Source organism: Henckelia pumila, chromosome 1 (assembly GCF_033568475.1).
Source record: "Henckelia pumila isolate YLH828 chromosome 1, ASM3356847v2, whole genome shotgun sequence".
In the NCBI taxonomy this organism is placed as follows: domain Eukaryota; kingdom Viridiplantae; phylum Streptophyta; class Magnoliopsida; order Lamiales; family Gesneriaceae; genus Henckelia; species Henckelia pumila.
The window spans coordinates 108,109,376-108,116,598 of NC_133120.1; the positions used below are offsets into that span (position 1 = coordinate 108,109,376).

The 7,223-nt window shown below is 31.5% G+C and overlaps 1 long non-coding RNA gene across 1 annotated transcript; it reads left to right on the plus strand.

Moving 5' to 3' along the window:
- Window positions 1-564: 564 nt before the first annotated feature.
- Window positions 565-4,295, plus strand: LOC140875061 (uncharacterized). Its single transcript, XR_012148309.1, has 3 exons — window positions 565-1,829; window positions 2,038-2,100; window positions 2,639-4,295. It is a non-coding gene; the product is annotated as an uncharacterized lncRNA (long non-coding RNA).
- The last annotated feature ends 2,928 nt before the right edge of the window (window positions 4,296-7,223 follow it).

The window sequence follows — 7,223 nt, forward strand, 5'->3', positions numbered from 1 at the left end:
AGCTATTTTACTCATCCACCGAACTTGACTCATTTTGACGTGTCTTCGAGCCTCTTTGGTTTAAGAAGCTGAGAGGTACGTAAAAACAATTTTTTTTATTAAAAAAACGGTATTATTCTTAAAATAATTTTATATGGTTATAAAAATCATTTAAAAAACATCTAAAAAGTTATATTATAAAAGCTATAATTTCTAGTTTTCGACTATCTAAAATTTCAAGAATCGATTCAATACCCTCTACAAAATCTCAATCACAATTAATATCTCAAAAAATATGGAAAGCAAAAATTACACACCAATAAGTAAATTAAAAAAAAATCAAATCAATGTTAACATACAAGTTATCATACTTCGTCAAGGAAATCCTATTGCCACAAAAAAAATTCATAATTGATTCGAAGGCAAACACTTGTATGCAACCGTTGCATGGGTAGTATTCGTGTGACGGATCTTTGACCCGGATCCATTTACATAATCGGACCCCCATATTCTAATCCAATTTCTCAAGTTGATCGATCGCTCTGCTTACAAAAGTGAATGGCCCAATTCCAGCCCTGCGTTCGATTTCACTCGCACACAAAATTGAACAGTGAAACTCAATTGTCTGCGTTCGATTTCAACAAATAATTCCAAGCTCATCTCGAAGAAGCACAACTCAGGTAATTGGTAATTATTTTTCAAGATTTGTAAAATTTTTAGGCTTAGTCGATTGTTACTCCATGGAAAATCCTTCAGCTTCATCTTAAGATTACGCCGCCTGTTCTTTTTCTTTCTTTCCCTCATCTCCGGCGAGACATCGGATAGGCGAGCTAATTTGTTTCTCTCGATTTCTTTGATCGTAGCCTAGGCAAGAATATGGATTCGTTTTCTGCACCTTATAGACTATTTTGTTGTGTGTATGATTGTGTATTGCATTTCATGTTTAATGTTTGAATCCTTAGTGCCCTGTTCGGTTTCTTGCAAAATGGTTCTCTTTTTTTTTTAATGCTTGAGGAACGTTTGTTAGGTTATAGCTGTAGTTTGAAAAGGATTCAAATTCTAGAATGGTGATGGTATTGATGATGTTGGTTTCGAAAATTCCAGGTTCCTGCCTAGCATGTGAATTCGAAAATTTCAATTCTAATATTGGCTATGCTTATCTATATATTGATCAAATGTGATTTTGTAATGGTGAAAATGATTTGAGTTGGGAAATTTTTTATGCCTCCATTTATGCCCTTGACTTCGAATGTTTCAGAACTTATTTTGAGCATCTCTTGGTTCGATTCTTATTGTGTGGCAGGATTCTATATTCCACGTTCTTGCTGCACTTTATGTAAGATTATATATATAGAAATAACTCCACGTTTTTTGAATTTTCCTGTAACTCAATTCATGTTATTATTATTTTTCTTTGATTTTGGTTGTGTTTTGGTGATTCTTTGAATTTTTCTTTGAACTCCAGCAACAATTTGATCATTGGATACTGGATTAACTTTCCAACTGAGATCACCATGCTTGCGCAACCTTCTTAGCTTCTTAACTGTTTCAGATTTTTCTACAGATTCTTCAAGCTAGTGTTTGCTGCTGCTTGAGTTTGAGGACTTATCATAAGGCAGTTTTGCTTTAGCACACAGAATAGGTGACTTGCATGCACTAGTATTTAGATTTATTGCTTGTTAAAAAGTTAACAAGAAAACGATCAAATATTTAGTATTTGAACTGATTGATTGTTTCTTTGCCATTAGAAAGGGCTAGATCTTCTCATTGGCTGTCATACTTTTTCTTGTTTGTTGTTGGATAATTAAAATCAGATATGGATAATGAAGCTGAAACTCATATTCAGAAAGGTAAATTTTTTTCATTTTAAAGAACTCTTTAACCTTTTTAAGTACAAATGTTTTTGTTTATATCGAGAATGTATTACTTTCATTTGTTACATACAAAATGATTAATTTTTCCAGAAGTTCATTTCATATTAGTTTCCACACATTGCACAAAAAGTTTTACCTTTTATATTATATTTTAATTTTTTTTATTATTATTTTATCATTGTAGGTAAAAATTTAAATTCTATTGTCGTTGTTCTTAGCAATGAAGATGATACAGACATAAAACAAGGTAAGGTTGACATAACTTATGAAGTGTATATATATAGATGCTTAAAAAATGTATATATATGAATGCTCAATATGTTTGAATAGTCGAGAGAACTCCAAGATAATATGTTTTGGAACCCAAATAATGATTAATGTATATGTTAGTAATTTGTACAAGTGGTAATCAAGCTGTGAATTTTTAGGCAACATAGATGCCCTTATTTTTTCTAACTAATACAAATATATATTTTGAATTATCATCTTTGAATTTCTTGTAACACTGCTCTGATTTTAATTCTGAAAAAAAACCCTCCCGCAGTTTCAAAAATCCGAGCTTTTGCATCCAAAAATCTGAGTTTTTTGTACAAAGTACTAAGAGTTGGATAATATGCGGTGAGGGGAACTAGTTAACTTAGTCTTTATGTTGATTTCCACAAATATATAGATAGTAGGTAGTTGGTTTCATCAACATAAAAAGCTGAAACAGTAAACGATACAAAAGATTTTCATTTTAGTTGTTTCTTGTAATAATATTTGACATTTGTTTGAATTTATTTTAGATGAAGAAGTTGATCTGGCAGCTAATAGTGAACAAAATATGGTACCAACTAGTAAAGGTAACATTTATAAAACTAATGAGAAATATTTGGTTTTGTTGAAAACGTATTCTTTTTTATTTATGCTAGATATATGTTTTGAAATTATTACAAGTGACAAAATATGTTCTGTTGACATAACCGGATCTCTGATTGGTTTGACGAGAAAAAACAATTGATGATATGTATTAATTGTACTCTAACCATGCAAGGGCTATTGGTTTTAGTGTTCGCAAGTCAACTAGCAGGTACTCTAGCTATCCAGATGTTGTGGTAGAGAAATATTTTGTCTGTTCTTGTTCTGGATCGAAGAAAATAGAAACTTCAAATCCAGACTCAAGTGGTGGATCAGTGGTAAAGAGAGGACAAAGATCTTGTTTGACATGAACAGGATGTAAAGCTTCATTGAGGGTTAAATTGAATGACGTAGGTCTTTATGAAGTTGTGTCGCATGTGAATATACATAATCATGCATTCACTAGGATAGAGTGGAGTCATCATCATCGTTCAGAGAGGAAAATTTCAAATGCGGAGGGTAAAGCTATTGAAGATATGCTGTCTTCTGGGATGAGAGCTACTGATTCTTATCGTTATATGGTACATGAAGCTGGGGGAGAGGAAAATGTTGGTCATACTTTGACGGATCACTTGAAATTTGTTAACCATTTGGAAAATGAATGCAATAGAAGGAGGGGATGCACAGAAATTAATTGAAATGTTACAGCAAGAAGATGCTGAACAGAAGGACTTTTTTTTCAGAGTCAGATTAGATGATGATGGGAGATTGTGTAATGTATTTTGGAGGGACTCAATGATGAAGGAGGATTATGACATATTTGGTGATATCATGGTTTTTGACACAACTTATCGCACTAATAAGTACAATTTGATTTGTGCTCCATTTGTGGGTGTCAATCATCATTGGAAAAATGTGATGTTTGGTTGTGCATTTTTAGCTGACGAGAAAGGTGAATCATTCCAATGGCTCTTTGAAGTTTTTAAGAAATTTATGGCAGGGAAATGTCCTGTCAGTTTGTTCACCGATCAAGATCAAGCAATTGCTAATGCAATAGAAAATGTATACAAATTTTGAAATATATTTGTTGAAGTGTATTTTTTTTTTCAATTTTCTTGTTTTACACGTATTCACTTTATAGATAACGACTTATGTGAATTTAATAAGTATTTCTTATTTTGATGTAGCTTTTTCCGGAAACAAGACATAGGCTATGCCTTTGTCACCTTTATCAAAATGTTGTCAGTAGGTTTGCAAAGTTGAAAAGTGAAAATTCTTTTAAAGATGCATTTAAATGCTTGTCTGGTTGTGTTGATGAAACTGAATTTGAAAGCTGTTGGAGATCTATGATTTCAGAGTATAAACTAGAGAATCATCCTTGGTTTAATCGTTTGTATGGATTAAAATAGTGCACTGGATTGAGCAAGGATTTTTTCTCTGCTGGAATTCTATATTCCCAAAGAAGTGAAAGCACTAACCATGCCATTGGGTTCAGTGCAAAGAAAAACACAAGCTTGACTGAATTTTATGGTATTTTCAAGGAAACGTTAAAGCGTTGAGAAGCAAAGAACAAAAAGATGAATTCCAATGTTCAAGATCAATACTTGAATCAGCCCTACCGTTGACTGAGATTTTGAAGCATGCTAATGAGGTATACATATTGACACTTTTTAGATATTTTGAGGCTGAATTTTTTAAATCAATCTCTAGTTCTTCTATTATTGTTCTACTTGAAGACAAAATGATGGTTTATGATGTTTCATCACAAGATAATGACGGGTTGTCTCATCGTGTCATATTTGATTGTTTTAGTAATCTAATCACTTGCTCTTGCAAGAAGTTCGAAGAGTGTGGCTTATTGTGCTATCATTGCTTAAGGGTCCTTCATATAAATTCGATATTTACCATAACAGAGTATTATATTAAGAAAAGATGGACAAAGTTTGCTAAATCAGAAATTTGGGACAAGTTCAGTAGTACAGCTGGGAGGTTAGAGAAGGTTGATGATTGCTTCCTTTGGCGTCATGAAATGACACGCAAGTTTTATAATTTGGTGTTGCAATTTCAAGAAAATGAGGAGGCACGGATGATTGTTGAAGAAGGATATAACAGAGATTCACAAGCTGTTAATACATTGATTACTTCATTGACTTCTACAGAGCAATCAGATACGTCCAATTATTTAAATTCTTCTCATATTGTTCAAGATCCTACTCGTTCTCTTACAAAAGGAAGAAGTCAAAGGATAAAAGGACACTTTCAGAAAAACAAGAAGAAGAAAACTGTTGCATCAAATTCAATTAAAGCAAAGGAATTTGGTTCCAAGACTCCAAATATTCGTTTATTATAGTGAGATTTTTATTTGTTATTTACTTTCATATATATTATGAATTTTATTTTATTTTTGGATTGTGAATGTTAATTTTTCTTTATCAATATTGCAGGGAGTGTGAGAAGTTCTTGAGATCTGTCAACTAAGAGGTGATTATTCCATTGATTTTTGCATGTGGACTCTTTATATATTCTGCTTTATTTTGTCTAATGTTACAGCACCTTTGGATGTTCTTGTAGTTGGATGTTCTGTAGTTGAAATGTCCAAAAGTATGCAGTCCAAACAAGAGCCCCATCAAGAGTCATAGCAGTACAAGATAATATAATTGGTTCCAAAAGTGCAGCTAAATTGATACAGTGTATTCATTGGAGAACTACATAGATAGATTATTATGTCAACTGATATATCATGTGGCAAATTGGAGTCTTCTTTCGAGTTTTTGCTAATGAGATCGTTTGAGCATTTAGTTAGATTGGATGAAGAAAGAAAATATATTTTTTTATGAATATGCATATTTTTTTGGTTTCAAGACTCCAAATATTCGTTTATTATAGTGAGATTTTTATTTGTTATTTACTTTCATAGATATTATGAATTTTATTTTATTTTTGGATTGTGAATGTTAATTTTTCTTTATCAATATTGCAGGGAGTGTGAGAAGTTCTTGAGATTTGTCAACTAAGAGGTGATTATTCCATTGATTTTTGCATGTGGACTCTTTATATATTCTGCTTTCTTAGGTCTAATGTTACAGCACCTTTGGATGTTTTTGTAGTTGGATGTTCCTGTAGTTGAAATGTCCAAAAGTATGCAGTCCAAACAAGAGCCCCATCAAGAGTCATATCAGTACAAGCTAATATAATTGGTTCCAAAAGTGCAGCTAAATTGATACAGTGTATTCATTGGAGAACTACATAAATAGATTATTATGTCAACTCATATATCATGTGGCGAATTGGAGTCATCTTTCGAGTTTTTGCTGATGAGATCGTTTGAGCATTTAGTTAGATTGGATGAAGAAAGAAAATATATTTTTTTTTATGAATATGCATATTTTTTTAATAGTGCATATGAAAATTTATTAATTCTTTTAACTTTAAAACTAATACTTATCACATAAAAAAAATTATTCATAAAAAAATTAATACTATCAACAGAGATAAATTTAATAGTACAACTAAAACAAACTAATACTTTCTATGAGAAACTTAATACCTTTGTAAAGAAAAGTAATACTTTTTTTTGTCAAATTAGGTATGATTGTCAAATTCTCACTTTAAAAAGACAAACTAATACTCTTTATGAGAAACATAATACATTTGACAAGAAAAATAATACTTCAACTAACGATTTTAAAGTACTAAGATCAATCAAACGATTTGAAATTGGAGTTTAAAATGATGACAAAATATAAATAACAAATAGTATTTTGAAATCATTTCATCCATCTATCAACTTTGTGAGAAAAAGGTCCTTCAAAGAACTCAATGTTGACTTGGAGTCAATATCATAGTCATTTTTTAGTTTTTCCAACAAACAAAGAGTAGTTTCATCACATACCAACTTTAACTCATTCCGATCATTTCTTGGCAGTAGAAACACATCCCTGACATCGTCTGAAGTTATGACAAAGCTTTTGTTGTTGTTAACTGTAAACATTTGACTTGCTCCATTGAAGTTTTTCACCAACCATCTCAACATCATATTTGGTAAATATGTAACTCGCAGATGGAGAAAGCCACCAAAACCAATGCTTCTAACTGCCTGCTTTTGTTGTTCATTCAATTGTTCCACAAGTCTACACAGACCTTGTGGTCTACATTGGTAACGAACCCTCTAACTTCAATACAAAAAATAAAATATATATGTATATATGAAATAACGCCAAAATTAAATTTAATTTCATGATACATTAACATCAAAAAAAATTAAGACATGATTATTTGATCTAGACAGTCATTTGCAGCAGCATGGACATAATCTTGCAAAGTTCAAGGATCAGTGATGAAGTAAAGTTGGTGCATGCAATACAGTTGGATGGGAAATTAATTGCTCCCTCATATTCTAAAACATGGGGATCAGTGCTTCTGCATTGGATTCAATTAACAAAGCTTAACAGAATAACAATCAAAGGTCAATGTATTATAGATGAACAAAATAACATATACTTTTTTTGTCGAATTAGCACACTTTAGAAAAAA